The following is a 12,795-nucleotide window of genomic DNA, read 5'->3' on the forward strand; positions in this document are numbered from 1 at the left end:
CTTGGTTCCATTAACATAGTTTATACAGGCTGGGTTCCCAAAATGACCAGGGGAAAAAATAAAAATACACAGAAGTGTAAGCAGTAGAGCCATGCGGTCATGCAAAGCCCACAGCTGTGAGTTATTCACTAGAGTGCTCCACTTTGCATCCTATCTGGAGACTATTGTGAGCACCTATGGTTTTTAGGATATCCAGGCCCAGGTCCATGTGATGGCCTGCTATCCTGATGCCTGCCACTTGGGCATGGTTCTATCAACATGTTAGTATAAACATTGTCTTCTAAACAAATTAATCTTAATGAACAAAGATTTCATTGTTTCCTTTTCTGACTAAAAGAGCACCATTTTTTAATTGTGTAATGGTTGAAAATAGATTAAATAATAAGGAAGAGAATTTTAAATCCCAGAAGCTTATCATCTATTTACTTTACAAATGGACATATTTTTTTTAAACATGGGATATTGCTCTTAAGACATTAGCTTTCTGCTCTTAATTATAGATTAGATAGCTTGACCTTTCTTCCATCACCAAGACTCAGAGTAATAGAGTAATAGAGTACCTTCTGCCTCTGATGAGATTTTCATTCTTATTAGTGATGTCTAGCCTCCTGTTCCTTAACACAGAGGTGTGGTTTTGTTGTTAAGAACCTTAAAGCAGAGGATGCAAGCATGTTTAATTTAGCCAGCATGATAATTATGACAGTTTAACTTAAATACTCATAGGTAGAGGGTGCCTGGGTGGCTCAGTTGGTTGAGCATCAGACTCTTGATTTGGGCTCAGGTCATGATCCCAGAATCATGGGATCAAATCTCACATCTGGCTCTGTGCAGAGCATGGAACCTGCTTAAGATTCTCTCTCTCTCCCTCTTTACGTCTCCCCCACTCATGTGTTCTCTCTCTGTCTAAAATATTTTTATTGATTAAATACTCCTAAGAAGAAGTATGTACTACTGCCAAATTCACACCTTTGTTTTACCCACCGAGCTCCTGTGGGCGTTTGAAATTGTGATCATCATGTTCAGAAGATAATTGTGGGATGCCTGGGTGGCGCAGTCAGTTAGGCATCTGACTTCAGCTCTTGTCATGATTTCATGGTTTGTGGGGTCAAACCCCACGTTGGGCTCTGTGCTGACAGCTCAGAGCCTGGAGCCTGCTTCAGATTCTGTGTCTTCGTGTCTCTCTCTACCCCTCCCCCACTCATACTCTGTCTTTCTCTCTCTGAAAAATGAATAAACATTTAAAAAAATTATTAAAAAAAGAAGATAATTGTAATCTAAAGTAACAAAATAATCAGCCTTCTTATAGCATGAATTACATGAATATCTACTAGGAGATTGCTCCCTTCACACACACCCATTATCCCATTGCACATTAGGAAAGAAAGAAAAATAATGGCCCATTGTCAAAGGAGAAGGCCGTAACTATAGTACAGATACAGATCAGATTTGAAGGCTGGGGACTGGTCTTTGTATACACATCTTCAGAATTCTGTATCAGCCTCTAAGAGAAATTCAAATGTTCATGTCTGTAGGTCTGTGTTAAAATACTAATGATTGTGGATAGAGTAACACCGCACTGCACTGATGTGCAGTCAGGTATTACCAAAGATTAATCAATTATGCCAGTAAACATCATCTAGGATATTGAGGAGGCCTGGGTGAAATGATGCCCAAGATAAAAGAACAGAGAAAAAGTTCAGATTGTAATGCACTGTCTGAGGTTACATTCAAGCTGAGCCTCACAGTGAGGAACTTAGAGAAGGGAAATTAGTGAAAGGAAAGCGATCAAAAATGCTGAAAATAAATCTCACCTACTACACTGTTTTGCTTGAACTCAGTTCTGCTTCCCAGGCCTCTCCAATTTTTTCTTTGGCCTTTCTGGTCAGATGAATTATTATTCCATCAGTGATCATAACTGTTCCAAAGAACAAACTATCAGGCACCACCCATCCAACCCTCTAGTTCTGAAGTATGCCAGAATATTCTTGGCCTGGGCTAGGATGAATAAATGGATGAGGAGAATTAAGTGCTGCTGACTGGAAAATGGTATTTTAAAGGCAGCCAAGGAGGTCATTCAAAGAAGACAGACAAGCAGATTATCTTTCTCCTGAAGGATCTGTAGCAGGAGCATTCCATAAAGAGAGTCCATTAAAGCTATTTGATCTAGAATGTCTTATCATGGATATTAACTAAAATATTAGAAATATACAGTGGAGTTATTTTCTTTCATAGTTTAAAGTTTTTCTGGATTGTAGTTTAAAACATTGTGTTCCCTTGGGACATTTAAAGAATTTTTTTGGTGAAACATCTTAAATTAATCATTCTGAATATTTCATCTAAATTGGATTTGATTATTTCATTTCTAAATTGTACATTAAAAAAGAATGTTTTTAGAGCTCTAACTTATGTAATCCTAGCTTGGTTTTCCTTGGGATATAAACCTCTATGAAGTATATTCTCCAGATTTTAAATTATTATTCTGTTATTTTCATATCACATTTGGTTTTCATACAGTCTTTCAGAATCTAAAATGAATATAGATTGTTTCCGTAATCTGTAATTATCTTTGTGTAATAAAAACCCTTTTTTATTTCTCATTAGTTTAAAAAAATCAAAGAAGTCAATCAACCAACTACATTTATTCAATCAAAATCAGTAAGGGCAATGAACTTTGTATTAAAATTAGCTTTAGGGGAGCCTGGGTGGCTCAGTTGGTTAAGCATCTGACTTCAGCTCAGGTCATGATCTCATGCCTCATGAGTTCGAGCCCTGAGTCGGGCTCTGTGCTGACAGTTCAGAGCCTGGAGCCTGTTTCAGATTCTGTGTCTCCCTCTCTCTCTGCCCCTCCCCCACTCTCTCTCTCTCTCTCTCTTTCTCTCTCTCTCTCTCTCTCTCAAAAATAAATAAACATTAAAAAAATTAGCTTTGCTCAGGGATTATTTCTCTGAAAGCTATTGTTAGTGTTTCTTTTAATTCCTATAGAAGTAATATCTGTGTTCCATAACTATATGTGTAACACTGTGGAAGGCAAGTTTCAGTGGACATTATAGCAATGAAATAACTTGGTTATTGATATCAATAATTCAGAATATATTATAACACATTACAGGTAAGATTTGTCTTAAGTCTTTACATTAAGAAGGGCAATAAAAGTTAGAACGGAGAACATCTTTCTCTTTCCTCCTCAGTACCATTTTAGGAGACGGGATAAGTTTGTTGTTCTGTGTTGGAAACATAGGCAGTGCAGGGCTTTTGCTGTAGAGGTTGCCATATGCTCGCTCAGCCTTGCTTCTTCGTCCAAGACAAACAGCTAGACGATATGTGTCAGTATTCCTTGCAGTTTGATGTCACTAGACAACTGAATTCTGTCTAATACAACATGAGTAGAGTTCATGCATGACTTTTAGGCCCGGTCCATTTAAAACTCTTCCACCACTTTCCATGCATATTCATTGCACTGCTTTCCTGAGTACATGCAGAAAATCCAGGAGGAGATTTCCATGCCTTAAGGAACAATGGGAAAAGCCTGATTCCTGAATGGTGCTGACCAGAAATTCACAATTGGACCCTGTACATAAGAGATAAACTATATGGTGCACAAGACCGAGATTCGAGGATTTATTTCCTACAAGCTACTTTACTACCCTAGCTAATACAACTTAGAACAAAGGTTAGAATCTCTGATAGGAACTTTCGAGACCTTGAATTTTATTTTCTTAGTAAATTCATATCAAAATCAAAGAAATTAGGTTTATATATAACTATGGGCAGTTAAGTCTTCTTTTTCCAAAGAAGATTGTGAAAGCTGGTGAACGTAAGACAAGTAAAAACATTCTTATCTCTTAAAAGCCAGTGAAAATTTAAAAATATAGAAAACATATACTAGGTCAAAATCAGTATCAAGAATTGCTTAAGAAAAGGAGAAACTCAGCAAAAGAAGTTAAATTGATAGTGGTAACAAATATTATATAGTAAATTATGTGCATAGGAATATTCGCCTAAATCCATCCTCTGCCTGTGATTCACAAAAGGAGATGTAATGGCTATAAAATGCTGTTTTGTTTTCAGGGGCGTCCAGAGCAGAGTATGAAAGGTGAAGGTTTTTTGTTTTTTTTTTTAAATTTTTTTAATGTTTGTTTATTTTTAAGAGAGATAGAGACAGAGTGCAAGCGGGGCAGGAACAGAGAGAGAGAGGGAGACACAGAATCTGAAGCAGGCTCCAGGCTCTGAGCTGTCAGCACAGAGTCTGACGTGGGGCTTGAACTCACAAGCCATGAGATCATGGCCTGAGCCCAAGTCAGACACTCACCCGACTCAGCCACTCAGGTGCCCCTGTTTGGGTTTTCTTTAAAGGTGTCAGCACATTTTCCACCTCTCCCAGAACATTAAATATTAAATATTTAAAAACCAGGTTTGGTTTTTTGAAAGAGGGGCAAGAACTTAAAGAGAATTGTGAAGGAATCTGAGTGCATAATCTTTCTGCGTTTTTGTTTCAGCCTTGTACAATTCTATTATTTAAAACTAAATGGACAGTATCTTTTTATAGTGACCTGTCTTTATTGAAAAAACTATTTAGTTTTCTGAAAAACAATGATTTTTGCATTCAATTCTCATTGGTTTACATAATATTCATCAAAAACTTGTTTGGCAGCCATAGATAGGATAGATTTTATAGTAGACTGATTGACTCTTGGTAACCACCCATGTGGTAACAGCAGAGATTGGCTTTGTAGCAGTGAGAGTTCAGCATGCCATGGGCATTATGCACATTGCTTTACAGGGGGAACGTGGAAAGGTAATGAATCCAGAGAGCTGGCTCGGAGGAGCTGGGTTAAGAGAATGCAGACTCATGTTTTGATGATGCTCACTCTACCCACAGGGTCCGAGCTCCCTGACGCTTTTTCCTCCACTGCTCAGAGTATGCCTGGGACGTTATTCCACCTGGTCTCCTCTGATGACCACATGGGTCACCTGTTCGATTCCTGACCACTTCCGCCAGACTCTTCCAAGCCACACACCATATTCAGATAGTGGGTGCTACCACGGCTGTGTCAAGTTCTGCTGTGCCTGGCAGTATCGCTGCTTCTCTTGAACCCAGTGATTCCCTGCTAGGCACTGTTCCTCTGGTGTGCTGAGGCTTTCAGGGTATCATAGCTATGCTGTTTGCAAAGTGTCTGCATGAAATGCTTGCATTCAATATCTTACGGAAATATAAGTGAAATAACTCCTTCGGGAGTTAACTCCTCAACTTGCACCCAGCCCATGGCAAACCCATCTCCGTATACATATATACATAAGGATTAGGACAGTAATTCAGATGAGGCTGGTAATAATATAGATGCCAAGCAATTTTGACAGAAGTCTATGCGGTCTAGTCACTAATGTGGGTTATGATCATCTGCAAGACTCTAGTTTCTCTTTAGGATTATATATTTTCCAGGATTCTTCTCATTTTTTCAAGCTAATGTGCCTAGGCTTTCCTGTTCCCAGAGAGAAATACATCTTAAGCTCATGATGACACTTGATAACCTAAATATAAGCTTAATTATAACATGGCTATCTCCTGAATAAAGCCTAGCCTAAATAAAGATAGTTTTCAGTTACCTGTGTAAAGAACTATTCCAAAATTTAGCAGCTTAAAACAACAACCTTTTAACTGTATTATGATTTTGTGTGTCAGAAATTCAGACAGGGCTCAGCTGGGCTCTTCTGTGTCTCCACATGATGTTGACTGGGTTCGCTCAGTGATATTCAGCTGATGACCAGGTTGGACTGGGGGAGCCAAATTGCCTTCACTCGTGCCTGGGACCTTTGGAAGGATATCTGGAAAACTACTCTCCCCTGTTCTCCTATTCATCTCCATGTAGTCTCAGGACCTATTTGTTCTCTGCAGGATGTAGCTGGACTTCGCAGCAAAATATTTCCAAGGACATAGTGACGTAAATTAAATACTTGTCGGTGTATAAGACGTATATTCATATGTATATTTACACACACACATATGTGTATACATATATATATTATTTTGCGCTTAGATGATAGATGTATTAGGTATGGGTGTTTGGTTACAAGCCATATTCATGTGATCCCTCTAGTCAATAAAATCTCTACTGTCAACTGAATATATTGATTGTTGATTTAGTGCTCCTACATGAATGAGGCTCACTTAATCCTCAGAAGAACGCTATTAGGTAAGTATTATTATTGTTGTAACTTTAGAGATGAAGAAACTGAAGTTTAAAGGCTAAAGTGAACTTCCCAAGGTGACACAGAGTGTGGTAGCAAGTACTGCCTATGGTTAGTCCTGTGCCCCATCTCTGGAGTATCTTGCTTGGGGAGGGTGCATGGTAGAGCCTAGAGTGAATGAAGTAGGGATTGAGTCTCATGGGTAATGGAGTCTCTCTCCAGTGGGACTGGAGTCAACCCCATTAAGGGACCTAGGGGCTAGGTCAGGACGCAGCAGAGACCGAAATCTTGGTAAGAGCCAGTGAAAGCCCCACTTACCCCTCCTCCTCAGTCATAGCCATCTTTAGGCATTCACAGCTAGAAGATAGAGCTTTTTTCAGCTCTATAAAAAGATAGAGGAAAGATAAATATATGGCTATTATCTGAACCAACTCTTCAACAGTGACCATTCCAGAGAGACTGATGGTCTGAACATACGAACTACTTTTGGCACACTGTCCAAGTCATTTACACTGGCTGGACCAGACACATGAACTAACCTGGATGTGATGATGGCTTGCACCATAGATATAATGGGCTTGAAACCCTGGTAAGTACCAATAATTGCATTACCCTTGAGTCTTACATGTAGACAGGAGGTTTTCATAAGACCAGTCTAAGAGTGAGGTCTTAGTCTCATCTTAAAATCTCTAGGATGAGCGAGGCCAGGCAACATGCTGGCAATTAGCAAGAAAAGAGTGGCCTCACTTGAAGTCTGCACATTCAGATTTTTATTGGGGTTAGGGAATGTATACATGTTACAGGTGTGATGATGAAAGTCAACACAAGGAAAGTCTGGGATGAGGGCTGCCAACACTAAGGGATAAGCAGATCTTTACACAGAGGAGTTGAAGATAATGTCATATTGCTGTGAGCTCAGGAAGGGTAACAGGAGGGGTAGGAGATGGCTTAATTTTAAAATAAATTCAAAGTTTTACCTGTTACATGGTTCTGGACATTTTAATGTCAGTATCAAAATTGTTACTTCCAAGAACAGGAAAAATATTGTCCCATCAAATAAAAATAAAAGACATTGGAAGACAAAATAATGTTTTATTATTACATTTCAAGAATGAGTTGTGTTTGAGGTGCCTGGGTGGCTCAGTCACTTAAGTGTACGACTTTGGCTTAGGTCATGATCTCACAGTTCCTGAGTTCGAGCCCCGCATCGGGCTCTGTGCTGACAGCTCAGAGCCCGGAGCCGGCTTCAGATTCTGTGTCTCCTTCTATCTCTGCCCTCCTCTAATTCCGCTCTGTCTCCCTCTCTCTCTCAAAAATAAATAAACATTTAAAAAAATTTAAAAAGAAGAAGGAGTTGTGTTTGTCCAATACAACTCTGTATAATGCAACATTAAATGATGGTTTTCAATGATCAAATACATTAAACTGTTTAGAAGAGTTATAAATACTTTTAAGTCTATCACAGGAACAAATTTATAGTGTCTGCATGTTCAAAAAAATATTTTTTTCATTTTACAGAGAGAGAGAGAGAGCACATGAGCAGGAGTGAGAGGCGGGGGGGGGGGGGGAGAGAGAGAGAGAGAGAGAGAGAGAGAGAGAGAGAGAGAGAGAGAGAATCCTAAGCAGGCTCCATGCTCAGCATGGAGCCCAACACTGGGCTCTATCCCTTGACCTTGGATCGTGATCTGAGCTGAAATCAAGAGTTAGACTGAGCCACGCAGGTGCCCCCATTTTCAAAATTTAATTGTCATGTTACTTTCTCCAGAGTTCAAATATTGAACTCCTTAAATGTTATATAAAAAAGGATAGTCTAAATAGGTAGTTGAAATAAACTAAACGAATAAAACTAAATACATCAACCACTAATATCTAAGGTAACTGGTTTATTTTCCATTTCTAATCCAAGTTTCTTTCATATCTTCATAAAACTGTCCTTCCTCACTTCTAGTAGCATCATACTTTTTCTTATGTTTGAGTTTCATTTTTAGTATGATTGTAGTATGAATATATCTGCTAAGCATATATCATGTCTGATATTTCAATTAGACGTTGAAGCAGAACCTAGCTGTTATAAATATCTCATAGTGATAACCTCTTTTCCAGCAGTGTCATGGGATAATCTGTCATTGTGTAGACTTATTATATTTAAGTACCGTCAAAGCAACATTAAGACAGTGTTTTATTTTCATGAAACATCTGTATCTTCTCATTCACAGTTACTTACTGGCTCCTTATTTATTTATTATTTTTTAATTTCCCAGTGGATAACTGTGGCAGTTGCTTCTATATTTTCCTAGTGATAAATCCCAATACTTCATCAACCTTATATTTTAGCACATTAGTTGCTCAAATAGATTTCATATCACCGTATGTTTCTGCTGTCTGTTCATATGCTATTTTCCTTAATTCAGGAAATGAGGAAAAAAACTGTTCTTGCTCTTTTTGCTGATACAGTATGTTATTATTTTATAACAGGCTTGAAAGTAACCTTTTCTTTTTAATTGCTAGGGAAGAACATAATGTGCACTGTTATCTCTATATAAATTAGAATCTCAGAATTTGCACAAAATGAAGTATATAAGTCTACATAGGAATGGTAACGTAAAAGATGAATGTCGAAGTGACCATCAGACTATTAGTCTTCATTAACTTAAAGGAGAGTCTGCTAGGGAGGAAAGGACCCAAAAGCACAAGAAAAGCAAAGAAAGGCAACCAGGGTCACTCAAGGGAAGGGAAGGGAAGGGAAGGGAAGGGAAGGGAGAGGAAGGGAAGGAAAGGGAGAGGAAGGGAAGGAAAGGGAAAGGAAGGGAAGAGAGGGAAGGGGCGGGGAGGGGAGGGAAAGGAAAGGAAGGGAATGGAGGGGAGGGAAGAGAAGGGAAGGGAGGGGAGGGAAACAAAGGGAGGGGAGGGAAGGGAAGGAAGGGGAGGAGAAGGGAAGGGAGGGGAGGAGAAGGGAAGGGAGGGGAGGAGAAGGGAAGGGAGGGGAGGAGAAGGGAGGGGAGGGGAGGAGAAGGGAGGGGAGGGGAATGGAGGGGAGGGGAGGGGAGGGAAGGTTTACAGAATTTAAGAAAAGGGGATGGGGCGTCCAATTTGGCTCAGGTCATGATCTTGCCATTCATGGGTTCGAGCCCTGCATCAGACTCTGCTGAGAGCTCAGAGTCGGGAGCCTGCTTTGGATTCTGCCTCTCTCTCTCTCAAAAATAACTAAACATTAAAACACACACACACACACACACACACACACACACACACACACACACACAGAAAAGGGGATGTCAGAAAAAGAGGGATGGGCAAATCTCAAACCATTCAGATATCCACATTACAGGTTTTGAAATTTATTTAAGGAAAACTAATCTAAAATTTGTGAAAATATTCCTTGAAGAGCCATGATTTTAGAATTATCTTCACTGTCATCAGTTTTCATTGCAAGTAGATTGACCATTTCAAACAGAAATAGGGCTTTTATGCAACAGGATAAAAAAACTGTAGGTAAGTTGTAATTGCTCAGGAAAGAAAGGCAAGTAGAATTAGTAAGGATACTATTGATGGTTAATATCAAGGGGCACAATGGTAGAATGGAAAGGGTGTGAAGTGGTTCTTGAGCTGCCCCACTGCAGATGATCCCAAACACGGTTGGGCAAGTTAAATTTTCTGGGCCTCAGCTGCCTGTGGTGGAAGATGATAGATTTGTTCTAAGAAAACTTTAAAGTTCTTTTTTGAGTTTACAATTCAAGAAAAATGCTTTTCAAAGTCTTATAAGAAAAGGTCTCAGATCTCTATCAAGATGATGTCATGCATTTACAAGATATTCTGTTAGAACCCTAAAATTATAAGGAGCTCATTTAAAGAACATATGCCCTGGGGCACCTGGATGAGTCAGTCCCTTAAGTGTCCAGCTTGGGCTGGGGTCATGATCTTGTGGTTTATGAGTTTGAGCCCCACATCAGGTTCTGTGCTGACAGTGCAGAGCCTGCTTGGAATTCTTTCTCTCTCCCTCTGTCTCTTCCCCTCTCTGCTTGTGCTCTCTCAAAATATATAAATAAACTTAAAAAAATAAAATGAAGAACATATGCACAGTGGCACTCCAATGTAAATTTACTCAGACCATGTAAATCATTTGTGTCTTAGTGCTTATAGAAAATAGTACTGTTGGGAGGACTGCGTGGGCAACAGCGTGGTGTGTGACAGGCATGGGGCTATAGGGCTGTGGGAGGCCACTTAGTGCTGGCTGCTGAGCAGGGGTTGCTGGGGATAGGCCATGAGCCACCTTCACCTCATCCTCCTGCCTTGGCCGTGGCCCCTGGGTCCCAGCATCCATAGCCTGAGGGCCCTGAGCTCTACCTGGCTCATTACCAGGACATGTGGAGACTGGTGCATGACTGCCCCCTCTGAGATCTGCTGTCTCCTGAACCCAGCAGCTATCTATGCCAACAACGAGATCATCCTGCCTGATGTTGAAGACCATGGCTTGGAATACCACTATATGCTGGCCCAATACACAGATGTGTTGCACTCTAAGATCTTCAGTGCCACCTGTGACGTCCTGATTAACACTATAAGTACCCAGAGAGGATCTGGAAATATGACTATGACCCCAGCTTTGCTATCGAAGGCCTCCGCTACATTCAGAAGAGCCTTCCGGTGAAGATTGATGCCTTCCAGTACATGATGCTGGGGATGGCCTCCAAGGGCCTCCAGCCTGTGCCTGAGGAGGAGGTGATCCACCTATATGGGGACACCCAGTACATCCCACTGTACCAGATGAGTGGCTTCTGTGGAAAGGGTCTTTCCATCCAGAAGTTCATGGACATCTCCCTGCCACAGATGGCACTCTGTCCTGCAAGGTGGACCACTTCCTAGGTCACTGACCAAGCTCACCTCTGCAAGGATGTGACGGGTGCCATTCGAGCCATGGATGTGAAGGGCCTCGTGTACCAGTGGATTGGGCGGGATATGGACAAGGACATCCTGAGAGGGGATGAGACATTTGCTATCCTGAGCTGCCCGGTGGCCCATAGGAAGCAGCTGTTCCTCACCACTAACAGTCCTTTCAGCTTCATGAACAAGGGGATGTGGCACAGGGTGGGTCCTGACTGGCGCCAACTCTTCAGTATGGTCATCGTCCAGGTGGACAAGCCCAGCTTCTTCACTGACTAGTGCAAACCTTTCAGAAAACTTGATGAGAAGGGTTCCCTGCACTGGGACCACATCATATGTATGACTTCTTGCACCTGACAGAATAGGGTGGTCTCTGCGTGCTCTACTTCAGAGACCACGTGTACAGTGACCTGGTGGACCTCATGCTGTGGGTGCCATCATTCCTAAGTTAGAGCGTGAGATTCACGTCATCAGCATGGAGCAGTACAATACATGGACTCACTGACATGGCAGCAAGCGCTCACGGGACTGCTGGAGAGCATGCTAACCTACCAGTATGCCAAATCGCTGTAGGTTCTGGCTGCCTGGATGAAGGAGCTGCAGGAGCCAAGGTGCATCACCAAGGCCCCGTTCGATGCTCAGTTTGGGAGCATGTTCACACCCTCCACAACCCCACCTACATCTCATGGTGCCACATGCCCTTTTCTGACTTCTACACGGCCTCCCCAACTGTCTGCTCAACTACCATGTGCACCTCACCTTCTGCCCACACTGCAAGCCCTTGCAGCCAGAGGTACCACTCTGGATGGACCAGCTCTGCACTGGCTGCAGGAAGACACCCTTCCTTGGTGACATGACCCACATCCACTGAGTGCACCTTTACTCTCCAGAACAGGGCCTTAACACCTCATGCCCCGCCCACTCTGGGCATCAGTCCAGGGCAGGCAGTAAATGTGGTCTCTCTCCTGGAAAAAATAAAAAAGAAAGATCGTACTTTTGGTCAAACCTGAAACTCTGGCAGTATCTATCCTTTGTAGTCATGAACAGGGACTATCTTACAGTGCTCCCATCTTATGAAATGTGATGGGATTCATGTTTAGCACAAATTCCTCTATGGAGAAGTTTCACATTGAGTCCAAAGTTGATGACTTGATTATTCATTCTTGACTTTTAATCTTCTTTGTGTGTGTCTGTGTTTACAGAAGATAAAAATGTAATTTCTATTATACAGCTATTAGAATGATTAAAATAAAAAAAAACACTGACAACACCAAATGCTGGCAAGAATGTGAAGCCACAGAAAATCTCATTCATTGCTGGTGGGAATGCAAAATGGTTCAAGCACTTTGGAGGACAGTTTGGCAGTTTCTTACAAAAGTGAATATACTTTTACCGTAGGATCCTGTAATCATGCTCTTTGGTATTTACCCAAATGAGTTGAAAACTCATATCCACACAAATACTTGCATGTGGATCTCTGTCACAACTTTATTTATAATTGTCCAAAATTGGAAGCAACCAAGATATTCTTCAGTAGGTGATGTGATTAAATAAACTGTGATATAAATAAACAATGGAATATTAGTACTGAAAAGAAATGAGTTACCAAGACACAAAGACACAGAGGAATCTTAAATACATATTACTAAGTAAAAGAAGCCAATCTGAAAGTCAACATACTGTATTAACATATGACATTGTGGAAAAGGCATAATTATGGAGACAGTA

The 12,795-nt window shown here is 41.0% G+C and overlaps 1 pseudogene; it reads left to right on the forward strand.

Annotated features, from left to right (window-relative positions):
• Positions 1-4,753: 4,753 nt before the first annotated feature.
• On the forward strand, positions 4,754-11,938 carry LOC122229939 (annotated as a pseudogene).
• The last annotated feature ends 857 nt before the right edge of the window (positions 11,939-12,795 follow it).

The sequence above is a fragment of the Panthera leo genome, chromosome A1 (assembly GCF_018350215.1).
Source record: "Panthera leo isolate Ple1 chromosome A1, P.leo_Ple1_pat1.1, whole genome shotgun sequence".
Classification (NCBI taxonomy): Eukaryota; Metazoa; Chordata; class Mammalia; order Carnivora; family Felidae; genus Panthera; species Panthera leo.